The sequence below is a fragment of the Pezoporus occidentalis genome, unplaced genomic scaffold (genome assembly GCF_034315485.1).
Source record: "Pezoporus occidentalis ecotype Australia unplaced genomic scaffold, CSIRO_AGI_Poc_V1 ctg31, whole genome shotgun sequence".
Lineage (NCBI taxonomy): Eukaryota > Metazoa > Chordata > Aves > Psittaciformes > Psittacidae > Pezoporus > Pezoporus occidentalis.
In genome coordinates, this window is record NW_026915052.1 from 720,001 (window position 1) to 734,200 (window position 14,200).

Here is a 14,200-nt window from a genome sequence, read left to right on the forward strand (position 1 = left end):
ATAAAATCTCTTGTAATAAAGGACTATCTTTTGCAAAGTATGTGGATAGCACCTCTCACACCAGAATTGTGGTTTCAGTCAGGGTGTGCTCAGTTTCAGTCTGTGTGCTCTGCTGACTGAGAACTAATAGTATTGAGCTTGATATTTTCACATTGTTTAAAGGTTAGAAACTTTCTGCCCTAAACACACAGTTGAGCATTTTTGTGTCATTTTTTTAATAGAAGTTCAGCAGCAATCCTCAGGCTTTTCCCTCTCTATTTCTTAAAAAAAGATTTAAAAATTGAGGTAGAAAATTATAATTCGATCTTAAATATATTCCATTGTGACAGGAGGACAGATATCAGTGTCTTTTTGTTATGTGAGTTATTGAAGTTTGACATCCTTTGAGGAATATTTTTCATAACCCACTGTTTGCTACCCTGTCTATCCAATTATTTAGAACAAGCAATCTGTCATCTTATTGTTTCCTTCCAATTATATAACTTTGGTGACAGTCATGGCAGAGTATCCTCTGTAAGTAAAACCAAATCTCACTGTGGATTCCAAGGGCTGCAGAGTGTGTGTATGTGTGTACATGTGCGTGTATTGTGTGGAAATGGAGTGGAGGTGGGAATATTAAAAGATGACAGTTGGTGAGTGCCATTTTAAAAAATGACTGCTTGTACCCACTGCAGAAGATCCAAAAGGGAAACAAAATATATTCTCCTGATTCTCAGTTTTCAGAAGCAGAAGAGGTATAAACTGTGCAGGTAGTAGATGCTCTACTGCAAATACCGAAGTGATGATCACACTCTCTTTCCCACATAAGTATACAGCAGTTCCATGTATTTAGCCTAATAAATGCCCATAGTGCATTGAAGAGGAACTATTCAATTTTCAGAAAGAGGGTCAGTCTTGGAGTTGGTATCAGATCAGATATATTTATTAAGCAGTAAGGGACAAGCAGGGTGCTCAGTTACAGCACATTGTTCCTTCAACTTCAGAAGCAGTTGCACAAGATGCCAGGAATCAAGCCCACTCATCATTTTCATTTAGTGACTGATATAGTCAGACTGGAATTTTTCAGACTTATATACTAAATGTGAAACTGGAAGCTGGGTTGTGCTGCCTTTGTTGCCAGTGGAGGGAAGGGAAAAGTGTTCGAGTGGCAGTTGGGTCCAACACCAGTTAGCTAGTCAGAAAGTAGAGAACAGGAGTGAAGCTGAGAAGAAACAGCATGCAAACAGCTGCAGTGTGAGATAGAATAAGCAAGTGTCAGTGGTGTTAGATGGTAGAACTGTATGAACACTTTCACACTCAAAGCAAAATTGTCAAGTTATCATGTCCAATTGGGCATGGATTTCTTATTATATCACTGCAGTACCACAAGCTGTACTGGTTGCAGAGTCACACAACCCTTAATTAAAGAGGCAGGGGAGAAAAAAAGGAAATTAATAAAATTGTTGCTCTTATTTGAGAACTTTGAAGAAGAATATTACACTGTACTATAAACCTATGCTGAACAAAACCATGTAAGCATATGCTTATGACCCAGTAAAGTCATGCTTAAGTGCTTTGCTTAATTTAAGCTTGAAAGCTTCAACCATTTAAACTAAAGATGCTTTGATATAGTATCTTTTTTTTTTCTTTTCATTTTGTCTGAATATTCAACTTGTTTCTGAGTCAGCACTGGCCAAGCAAGTTTTTCTGTGTATCTTACAAGTTGTGAAGATATTCAGGCTTTTGGGGGCACTTGAGCAGTAGCTCATAGCATGATCAGAGAAAGATCTAATGATTACAGGCACTTTTAGGGAGCCAACCTTTATTAACTTCACAGGGGTTTTTTTGGCATATTAACCAAATTTTATTAAAAATCAGAACCTTTAACCTACTATTTGGAGATTAACTGGACAACATATTTTACCCCAGCCCACCGGTATTTCTGCTCTTGCTTGACTTGTGTACATCAGACATTTTCTAACAGAGTGAGATTAACTTACTTGAACATTGTGAGGTAGTATTAAAAGTGTTTCAGTGAAATTTTGTGACTATATCTTTACAATGTCAGTTCAGTTAAACTGCCTTTCAAACAAGCCACAACTGAAAACAAGCATGACCAGCTCTAGATCCATTCTCTATGAAGATTCCTCCAGTTTAGGATTTGTTCTCTACAGTCCTTCACCATAAGTATTTCAGCATATTTAGCACGTCCCCCCCTCCTCCTTTTTTCTTGCAACTGTTTGTGGAGGACAGCTGGGGTTTCAAGACTAGATATTCCCATCTTGCTTTGTAGATGAGTGGCCTTTCATATGAACAAATGTAGAAGCCCACTGGCAACAACACACCCACAACTTGTTGTAGATATTTATGTTATTTTATGAAATAGCTAAAGCCAGCAAATAAATCGTAGCTATCAAAGCAAATAGAACCCAGGAAACTCCTGTGCCCAAGACGGTGCCCAGATCACTAAATATTACCTTGAATTAGATGTGATGGATAAAAAAGTAAGGAAAGTTTGGGAACATAATTCATGCTTTCAAGACACCAAGGAAGTGACCAGTAGTTGCAGTAGCCTATAAGAGGTATCAGCAGAAAAGGCACTGTAGGTATTACTATACAAATGAGCACACCATGAAGTCCATTGGTTTCACACATTGCCAGGTATTCTGGTACTGCTTCTCCAGCCTTTAATGTTGAAATAGGGTGCTGCACTATTAATATTAAATAATAAAATTCCCTTGGATAAATTTTGAACCTGGTCTAAGTGCTTTGAAGCCAATGTATTTATGACAAGAATAACTTTTACTGATTATTTCTTTACTAATTTTTTTCTGTGACTGATAGTTCCACTTTTGAATGGGATAAGTATGGAAACAGATTTATCACCACGTTAAGAATGGGACTAATTATTTCTAAACCAATATACAAGTCATGGCTATTACAGAAAAACTCAGTACTGGCTACACTGAACTTGAGCCACAGATAACTAGAGAACAGGATATTTCTCAGATCTCCTGGGTATTCAAATCAAAACATAATGCAAGTTTCACTCTGTTTAAAATAACTCTGACTGGAAATTCTCCATACAGCACAGATTTGCATGCTAGATGTAAATTTTCTAGGATATATTCCCAGAAATCTGCATTTAGATAGAAGCATTTTAGAAAGTATAAACCCTGAGATTTTACATGCATCCTGGTCTTTATTTTACATTTTCATTTCTCCATGTGAGCTGATAGGTGAAAAAAGGAAGGGGGGGTTTATCTGAGTTTTAGATATAGAGAATCCAGCACAAATTCTAGTGTATCAGGAAGACTGCAAAAAAAAAAAAAAAAACAAACCAAAACCCAAACCTTCTTCAAATCCTGAGCCCAAACAAAATAAACTTTAGGGATCCATCAGCCAAATAGTTGACAGATCTTCCTGAGGACCCCATTCACTGAGCCTTAAACAATTTGAACTTGGAGTTTTCTTTCATCCTTTAAAAAATCCAAAATGCAACAGTCTGGGAGATGTTTAGTTAATACACTTGTCTTTTGTATTCAAACTCTTACTATTTGTCGCTTACACTTTTACACACATTTGGAGAGCTACATACCTGTCTGCATAACTAGGCAGCAACACATTTTTGAATTCAAGAAAGAAAAATTAACCTTGGCAGATATGTTAAGGTACTAACTCAAATACCTTACATTATGTTTTCCATGATATTATAAATATTTATCTAGCATTTTTATTCCAGGCCATTCTCCTTCTGCAGACACTTTATGTCTCTTTAGGCTGCTCTACTCAAGTTTCCTGTTGCCAGAGACACCTTAGGATTTATTTTTAATCCTGGAACTCTTTCTGTCCTCTTGCATCTTTAGCTATCAGTTGGTTTAGGCATTGAATAACTTGTGATATGGCATTGATTTTGAATCCAGTTAGTGGCAGAACTCATTCATATCACAGTTTATATCTACATTTAGTGCAATCAATAGCAGTGCATGAAGCATGGGGGCAGTAATACGCCTTGTGTGTTGTGTCACAAAAAGACTGACAGTCTTTAACGAACAAAATTTGGCATGCCTACTTCATAGGGAAATGCCATAAGCTGTCTAGAAAAATAGTGGGTTAGGACTAGAGTAGCTGCTACGTACCCTGACCTCTACATGTAGAGAACCTTCCACGACATATGTCACTTTCTTTCAAAAAAGATAACTTCTTCATGAAGAGTGTAGATATTCTGTATCTTACCTCAGCAAGTAAACAAACCAACCTACTGAGTGGTTTTCTAGGTAACAAATAAAGGCATCTTCTCTCCAAATGATTCTTACATTTCTTCTTGGAAATTAATATTTTTTTGTTGTCTTCTGACATGCATGACATCATTGATATGTCTGAGCACATAAGAACTACCTGACCATTCAAAAGACACTGTTTACATATTAAAGGTGAGGGCCCTGGGTAGAAAAGAGTGTTTAGAGATCTGTTCTGTCTATGATTTTGCCATGATCTCCATCTCCAACCTCACTCACTGACATCAGTTTTGCAATTCAAGTTGAACAGAGTAATTTATTCACTATAAATCACTTTAAATCTGTACTGAATATTTTCCTGGAAAGTCTAAGACTGGTTAAAGCACTGATATTCCTGTATGTGTGGCAAGTGAAAACATTTTTAATAACATTAAGAAATCTAACCTGGAAGGTGCTAAGTATTTTCAGCAGTGTGTTTTGAGCCCTCAGTTTTGAGGATGATTGACATATTTTAGGATCAGGTCCTAATTTTTCACCCAAGAAATGAAATAACACAGTTTAATTTGAAGTGACTTTGCCATAAACCTATTTCTCTTTCAGAATGGTTTGGATATCAGTGGGATTAAATGTTCTGACTATAGAAAGATATTCCCCAGAATGTAAGCTTTTAAATGCCCCTTTCAAACAATGATCAGATGTGGAAAGTTGAGATCTGTTTTCTGTGTGTGGCAGACTGGCAGCAACTGGACCTAGGCTTAGAGTTTCTGCCTTCACTAACAGAATTTTCTTAGTAAGTCTGCCAAAACCAGTAAATTGCTGGCAGCTTTGGTGGAAAGTGGAGAACTCAGTGGGTTTTTGTCATCCCAAAAGGTCTGCAGTTATGAAGCTCTCTCTTGTATAATAAAGTCCATTTGTCTGATGTAAGGGATTTCAACGTCTTGTCAATGTTCCACAAGAAGTAATGGTTCAGTTGATGCTGTATGTAGAGGTAACATGCCGAAATGCCATGCTCCCTGTTCTTCTGTTTGGTGTATCAGGGAAATGTAAGCAGAGTGAGAATGTGATTTAATTTGAGGTCAGCCGCAGACATTATGTGAGGCCTCATAGATTGAGCAAACGAATAATAAACAAAATTAAAAACATCTATTCCCGTCTTTGTCTGCTTGTTTGGCACTCTGTATTGTGGAAAGTGCTATAAATTACAGTTTTGGAAGGTCAGGTTCTTTGTGTATTATGTTGTTTATTGATACTACTCTGGGTTGTGGAAAGAACCTGGGAATAGGAAGGTTTAGAAATAGTATCAGGAGGCCCTTTTGTAGACAAGTCTGTTCAACTCTTTTGAAAATTGTCCCAAAGGAAGAGTAGAGTCTAGTTGCTTGCTTCAAATTAAACTTGAAGTGAATGTAACATTCAAATGTATAGTACTGGGACATTCATGCTGTTGAGACTTTTCCAGCTCTAATTTCTATAGGCTAGCATCTATGAGTCCTCACCACTCATGTATTTGGGAGGGTAGAATTTAACCTGATGGTTGTAGACAAACATTCAGACAAAACCCATTGAATCATTTTGCAAAGAATGCTGCTGGTGTGTCTTAGAAAATGAGAAACCTATAGGAAAAGGCCAGGTAATAGGACTTATTTTTCATTTGGAAGTGATGTTGAATGGCTCACTAAAGTTTCTGAAGAGTTCTGTGGACTGTTGTGCCTTATGTGCATAAATATTATCAGACAAAGCTCTTGTGTATAAATATTCCCAGACTTGGACTTGTTGCCAATTTAAATCCCTTTATATTGCTCTTTTCCTTATGTAGATCCAATATTCCCACTGCACTCCAGAGAAGCAGAAATTTCTATTTATAGTTTCTCTATTCTATATTTGTTATAATGAATATGGATAATATATACTCACAGAAGTTATTAATACTATTGCCATTACATGCATAGAAATTGCATGGTCCTGATCTTCCAGGCACTCAGATGGAAAGAACAAGAAGAAACTGTTTATGTTTCTCTACTTCATGAAAATATACCAGCATCAGGGCACCCAAAGTGATGATGCTTGGATTGCTCTGAGTTGTATGTGAATTTTTTTTCATTTAGTACACACTGTGTATCACTAGTGTTCCCATTATGTATCAGGGGCTTCCCAAACATTTCATGTGACATCTATGAATATTGACTAACAGCACTATATCAACATTATCAAAAGCCAATCCTAATATTTGACAACATCAAAGGGAGATAGGATGTGTTTGCTGTGGTGAAACTTGGACATGAGGGATGATGTATAGAGAAAAGGAGTGGAAGAAAAGAAGCCCTTCATACCAGAAGACTAACATTTAGTGTTCTTAAAAAAAATATTCTAACATTAACTATTAGTGAAGTTGATTTAAGTAAAGCTGAATGTTCAAGATAGCACATTCCTAATGTGTCTACTTAGAACCAGTTTGTAATTTTGTTAAGGTACTGTATGAAAAGAAGAAATAAGGGTGGTTTTTTGGTTTGGGGTTTTTTCCTTCTTTTTTTTTTCAACTGAAAGAGTTGCAGAAAGCTGGGCTGGATGGTCTTTCTTAATATAAGTCACTGATTAATAAAATGTGTTATAATAGGTGTGACATGCACTTTAAGACTTTCAAAGCTATGTAGTCTCCCATTAATTCAAGTGCAAATTGGAATATGGTTACATTCTGTTGAAATAAAGTGACTGAGACTTCAAGGGTCCCATTTTACTTACATTTATGAAGTTTGCGATAATTCACTACAGCAGCAAACACTGGCAAGAACAGAGAGATTAAATTTGGTCTGTCTCTTTCTCTCTCTCAATGTATCCCTCTGCCCTATGCTTAATAAATTTTCCAGAAGCAAGATACACACACTATATTCTCAGGACTGTTAGTTCAAGAAATTTGTTGTTTGCTTTTTTCTTTTACAAATTAATTACAGTTGAACATTCTATTAAATCTGGAGAAAATATTTCTGTTTCTAAAGAAGTTTTTTCATACATTATGGTCTAATCCTGTATGATTTTACTGTGGTCATGCTCTTTTTCTCACACTGTGGAAAATGTGATTATTTTCTTCTGATATACTGTGTCTTTCTGGCAGTATACAAGTCATTGAAGTTATTTGCATTTTGTCATTGTTTTTCTTGGTCAGATACTACTTGTGTAGGGACACTCATGAGGAAGGGCTCAATTTAGTCCTATTGAATTTAAGAGCCTTTAATCCGCCCATTCTAGGTAATGAGTTTGTGCCACTTGTGTTGTTTATATCTAATTGTATGTTTTCCTCATGCTTTTCTGGGTGTAATACAATCAATGTTCAAATTCCCAAACTGGTCCAGTGAGAAGATTTATTTCATTGTGTTTGTCCTGCAAACAATATTCATTCTGAAGTTTGAAACACTTTAGGAAAGAAAAAAAAAAAAGAGCAAGAGAAGAGAAGAGAAGAGTTTTGCTTGAGCATTCATTCAAATATACATCTTAGGAAACTCTTCGGGTCCTAGGACAAGCTGAGATTTCAAAGTGCAAAAGAAGAGTATAAACTGAGCTGGTGCAACAGCTGCACAAGGTAGCTGCTGTTTATAGGGCTGTTGAATCACAAACCAGAAAGATATATATTTAGGAGGAGAAATGTGCACAAACCGGTGACCAGCTGTGGCTGTCATACCATTCTTTGAAAACAGAAAGCAAGGTAAATCCACCCATACTTTTAGCTATGTCATTGGATAGTGCCTAAATTAAGAGAAGGCTTTAAAAATTGTGCCAGAGACTGAGCTTCCACAAGCTTGTGCTTTTAATCTGTTGATCTCAGTACACTGCACTTGTCATACATGCTATCTGTGGACCCAGGAAGTAAAAAAAGCGGTTTAAAAAAAAGGTCAAGGCATTCTAATAAAAAAGGCCTCAAAGTCCTATTTTACTATTCTATTCATGTCCTTCCTAAAAATACATTGCACTTACATAACACTTTCCACAGGAGAATCTCTGAGACTTCACATATTTGAGCATAGCCTCACAGAGTGCTGGTGAAATAGCAGGCAATGCTCTTGCCATTTCTGCCTTGAGTAGATGAAAGCAAATAAAGTTGTATGTCTCCCATTTGACAACAGAAAGCTTGTGAAATGAAGCATTGGAAAGCTCAATGAAAACGAATTCCTTTATAATTTTACTTAAATTTTGGACTATTTAAGAAGTTTTTACATTTTTAGAAATCAAAATATTTAGACATAGATGTCTGAAATTTGACTAAATTTTTACAATTGACAAAATTCATGGAGGAACCATGAACCAGGAGTGTCACTCCAGGCTCCCTCTCTCCTGCTCCTGCCTTTATATCAAATATGTAAGAGAAATGTGGAGAATGAGGTAAACCTGCTGGGCTGTATCATACTTTTCAGCATACAGGGAAGGTACAGCAGAAGCAGAGGTTATGCCACTGTTAGAGAAATATGTTTTCACAAAGAAAGAGCTGCATTTCATAATGGGACTGTAGACTAGGACAGAGCAAAATGTCAATACCTTCTTCATTTAGCTGGAAATATTTTGAGCAGCCTGTAAGCAATTATTTTATTTGATGAGTAGGTATGTAATTGCACTATGCAGGTTTTAAGCATGAAGTCTAAATAACCCCACATGAAAAGGAAAAAGTCCTTTTTAGTGGTTATGAGAATAAATTGTTAAGCACTCAGCAGTGAAAGGGTCAAAATGGTTGTATTAACTGAACTCTCCTGAGGACATATGTTGTTTACAGTATACATTTAAAATAATATTCCTGGCTAGTCAGGCTTTCCCTCAGGATAATGCAATTACAACTGTAACAGAGGATTAATTAAATACTCTCCCATAGGTGTTGCTAGAGATCTAGAGTTGACCAAAGGGGGATACATTACCAACTCAGCGCAGAGGTGAGCAGACCAGAGCTGTTCAAAATAATTAGTTAAGCACAAGAGCAGGGTTGAGTTTTTGCCTCATTTATCTGATTTTAATTTTTTTTTTTTTTTAATGCAGAATAGGCATATTGGTTCCCATTTATGTATGAGAAATTAATAAGGAAGATCAAGGTTCTGAATAACGGAATCAATAGCAAATGTGTTTATTGTATATTCTGATCCAGTGTCAAATAGGATAGAATATTCTTTCCCTTTTTTTTTTTTCATTGACACCTGGTTTAAATGCTTAGGACCAAGGGGTATTTTTAATGCTTCAAAGGGAATGACAATCCTGCTCATGCACAATGCATGGAGTGATGTAAATGCATGGCAAAGAATTACAATGTGAGAGAATATTAGAGCGGGAGGCTCACCTCTGTTTTTCTGTCTTCAGAATCATCCCTGCATGTACTTGCAAAGTCCTGATAGAAGCTGAGTCATATTTCTCAGTTTGGTAAGGCCATTAATTTGGAATTACAAGGATCAAGTTCAAAAAATGAAGGTACTCCCTCTCTCCAGAGGTCCTTTTAAGACAGAAAAATCGCAGCAATCCAGACTGTGGGAGTTTTTCACAAATGGTTATTTTGGTATGTCTGTCTCAAGTTTCTGGTGGATGGGCATCTCCTTCAGCTAAAAAAAATAGCGTGCAGAATTCAGAGGAAGTCTACAAAAGTCTGCATTAGAAATGAGTGAACACCTATCTCTAATAAGGTGTACTGGCTAGATCCCATATGCATCATAAGCCGTCAGGAAACTGATTGCAGGCTATAAAGCTAATCTTAAAGTTTCTGGGGCTCTTCTGAGCATATATGTCCTAAGGTGTGTTAGGGCAGCCTCCTATTCAGATGTTACATATTTATCAATTTATTTTTATATATAAAAACTGTACAACAATCTCAAAAGTTTGAAAAAAAATCACATAATCATTTATTTAGAGCCTGCATGAAAATAAATACATGTCGTGAAAATAGTGATCTTTTCATAGTGAATGCTTTATTCTCAAATATGGGAAAATGAAGTGAGATTCTCATATGGGGCATCTTATGTCAGTTAACACTATTTGAGGATCTGACCCATTTTAAAGAAGTGGGCAATATCTTTTGTCTGGCTGGATATTTTTCATAAGCAATGAATTTGCCTGAAAGGGGTAAAGTAAGAAGAAATAAAAAAATAATATATGTAATGTACATATTTTCTACTTATTAAGTTTTCTTTCAGATATTGTAAGTATGAAGCTTACAACAATAGAATATATTCCACATTTTTCACCATAAATGTGAAGCAAACTACAATGTTCCAAACTTTCTTAATGGATAGGGGCACTGTGCCTTTTAATTCCTGAAGTAGCATGAGGAAAAGAATAGAATTCTAAGGTGATATAAGGATGATTTTTCAAATAAACACAGAATTTCATAAGAGTCATATCAGTTTAACAGAAAGAAGTTAGGTTTATTTGTGAAGGAAGTCTCTAGGAAAGTGTTGCTTGTTTCACTGCATGAAAAACCTCCTCACTATTGTTATCATGGCAGGTTCAGTAAAGAGTATTCAGGAGAGTACTGCAAGGATAAAACAACTTGCCAAGAAAAACATCAACTCAATATCTACTGTACCTATAATTTTCAAAGGCAACAGTTAGTAATATGACCCCGCTAGATTGTTATGTTCCATCACGTTTCACCGTTGCCCTTTGATGAAAGAGATACTCTTCACTGAGAGTCAGAAATCATGTGTGTTCATATAAATGTGCTTTTTAACTGATCTACAAGAGTACAGTATCCTAAAAGGACACTGATGGAGTACAGTTTTGTGCACATTTCTGAGCCTGTGCAAATGTAGATTTTCATGCCATAGAGTGTAAGCCTCAGAGGTTTTTCTTATGGCTCTGTTTCAGATCTTTTCTTTGTACTGTACATTTACACATACCTATCAGTGCCTCCAGGAATTGTTGCACTGCTCAATACGTGAGCAGTGTGCATTGCAATTTTGACCTGCCTGACAACACTGGAAGCATATGGTCACTGTGCATTTGTGGGGAGGCTTCACTGATCACATATGAACCTCATGACTGCAGAAGATATGCATAAAACTCTGCATGTGGGGCTTAATACAGGTAGGACAATGCAGGCAGATAGAAACTTTCATATTTTCTAAAAACTTTTGCATTTCTTTTATTTCCATAAATAGGCTCTTATGGATACTGTTACGTTCTAATGTTATACCCTACTGGAGGTCCCTTTGGTAGCTGTCACTAGATGGTGCTAGCTGTATTAGAGAGGTGTCCCCCTCTTTTCCATCTCCAGTTCAGACCTCGCTCTGTCAAGGACCCAGGGTGTTTTGGCTCAGTGCAAGAGGTGTGTTTCCACTGAGTCCTGGGAGTCCAGAGTAGCTGCTTTGCCAGAGGTTTGGATTTACCTTGCACATATATATAGATTTCTTACAAAACCAAAGTAGATCTTTTGTTCTGGCAGTATTTTCAAGGGATTTTAAGATAAGCAGAGGATCACTGTTTTTATTTTGGCATTCTCTCACCTTTGCCCAGAAGGAGATTTGCCCTTTACCAAGTCTGCTCTTTCTCACCAACACAGGAATCTCCTACCTTGATGTTTCAAAGCCAGCCTGGCAGAGGACTAGGAGACTGAGAGTGACTGGTGATAGGAGAAGTGGAAAGGGGAACACTGCCTCTCAGAGGAGTGGGCTTTGCCTCATACTTTGTGCAGTTGCTTGGAGCTGATTTGGATGGTTCCTTTGAGACCTAGAAAGTACGGAAGCAGGTCTTAAAAAAGGGTCTTTCTCAGTGTGTGGAGTAGGCTCTGGACTAAGGATGGTGGAGAGCATACAGAGGGTGGAAGAGGAAAACGTGTGGAAAAGCTAGTTAGGAAAAAGCTCAAATTGTGTTTTCCCTGCTGTAGGTTTTCTTCACTATGTTTAATAGTATCCTACTGAAAGACAAAACTTTCCTGAGACCAAACCTTCACGTTCTTGGCCTCAGGAAGTGTATCTAATGAAGGTACCAAAGACATCAGGTTTTCACCCTTAGCAATAACAGCCTTTCGCTTCTAAGGAAAGCACAACACATTGCTCTCAAATGTGGAGAGATGCTAAGTGCAGTGACAATTGTTTCCCAGGGAGAATGATTTGGCAGGAAGCAAGTATTTAATCACATAGCCACATCACATCATTACAGAGCATCACTCAGTGCAACCACTTGATGCAGTGCATCGCACCTCTGTAACAGAATGCTGGCTCCCTGCCAACAATTTAGAGAAAACTGCTATCAGCTTTTATAATTGCTTCACTTGATGAAACAACCCAGTGAAATGGCAGGGCTAGAAGGGGGACAAAAGGGAGAGTTATGAGACCACAAAATTCCCAGACTTCCAAGTTGCACCTCTTAGCCAGCAATTAAATTACTGTCTAACTTCAAAAGTCCACCACAATTCGCACTAATTGTCAGCCCTGCTGGCAGTATCCTCATAGAGGTCAAGGATTAAATATATGCAAAGGGGCAGCTCACTGTATTCCTGAAATTATGCCCTTGGGCAATATTTGACCATTCTGCACACCTCCTGTAGCTGAGCTGATGACATAGCATAGCACAGCACATATTTGCATTATCACTGCAAAAACACTGTTGGTCATACACAGAAAGAAAAAGCCAACTTGAATGTTTAAGACCATGTGTGTTCTCCTGCACGTTATCTATGTCATTTGTGCTCTCCTACATGTTATATATATCATTTGACCCATAAGACAGCAATATGTCCTTGCCACAAAGAAGGCTAAAGTTATCCTTGGCTGCATTAGACAAAATATTTCCAGCATTCTCGAGGAGGTAATCCTTCCCCTCTACTCAGCACTTAAGAAGCCACTGGAGCGCTGTGTCCAGTTCTGGGCTCCCAAGTACCAGAGAAATCCAACATAAAAGAGAGTCATGGAGCTACTGGAGGGAGTTCAGCAAAGGGCCATGAAAGTGTTTAAGGGACTGGAGCATCTCTCATGAGCAAAGGCTGAGAGACCTGGGACTGTTCAGCTTGGAGAAGTATCAGAGGGACCTTATCAATGTGTACAAGTATCTGAAGAGAGGGTGTAAAGAAGGCAGAACCAGGCTCTTTTTAGTGATTCCCAGTGAGAGGACCAGGGGTAGTGGGCACAGACTGAAACAGAAATTTTGGTCTGAACATCAGAAAATTATTTTTCATTGTGAGGGTGACCAAACACTGGCACAGATTGCACAGAGAAATTGTGGAGTCTCCATCTTTAGAGATACTCAAAAGCTGTCTGCACATAGTCTTGGACAACTGGCTCCAGATGACCCTGCTTGAGCAGGAGCATTGGACAAGCTAACCTCTAGATATCCTTTCCTACCTCAACTGTTCTGCTATACTGGGATTCTAGGACCCTTATGGTACAATACTCACAAGTATGAAGAAAAAAAAAGATCAAGATTATGACAAGTAAGCAAATAATCCAGTTTTAAAACCCACAAATCCGTTTCTTGGTCCTATCCGACTAGATCTTAGGTACATGCATTTAAGTATATAAAACCACACTGATTCAGAGTAAAGTCTGAACATAGTCTATTAGGCCTGCTGTTCTGTCTACAACAGTGGTGAGTAGAGGATACATAAGAAAGAAAAAAAAAAAACCTCAGGATCTGTAGAAAGGGATTGTTCCTGAGGTATTCCTGACAACCTTCTCACAGACATAATCTGAGGATTTTTATGAGGCTGGGTTTGCATCTGCCCCACTGAGCTTAATAGACACCAACAGTCCTATCATCCATAAATTTGCCTAATCTGTTCTTATCTTCATTTTTACTTTTAGGTATCCCTACACTAGGTATCCCCAATACTGGGGATACATTAGGTATCCCCAATATGACGATGAGTTTCACAACTTAATTATTGTGCTGTGAGAAAACAAACATTCCCTTTTGTATATTTTAAACTTGCAGGCTGAGTTTCTTTGGTTCATTGTAGCATTCTCATTCAAATCAAGAGGAACAAAAATGACCCGCTCCACAGGCTTTTGGATCTTTCTGTGTTTTAATCA

General features: G+C 37.6%; 1 long non-coding RNA gene across 1 annotated transcript in view; it reads right to left on the reverse strand.

Moving 5' to 3' along the window:
• Positions 1-14,200, reverse strand: part of LOC134168337 (uncharacterized) — a 41,726-nt gene that overhangs the window by 1,745 nt on the left and 25,781 nt on the right. The window lies entirely within an intron of this gene.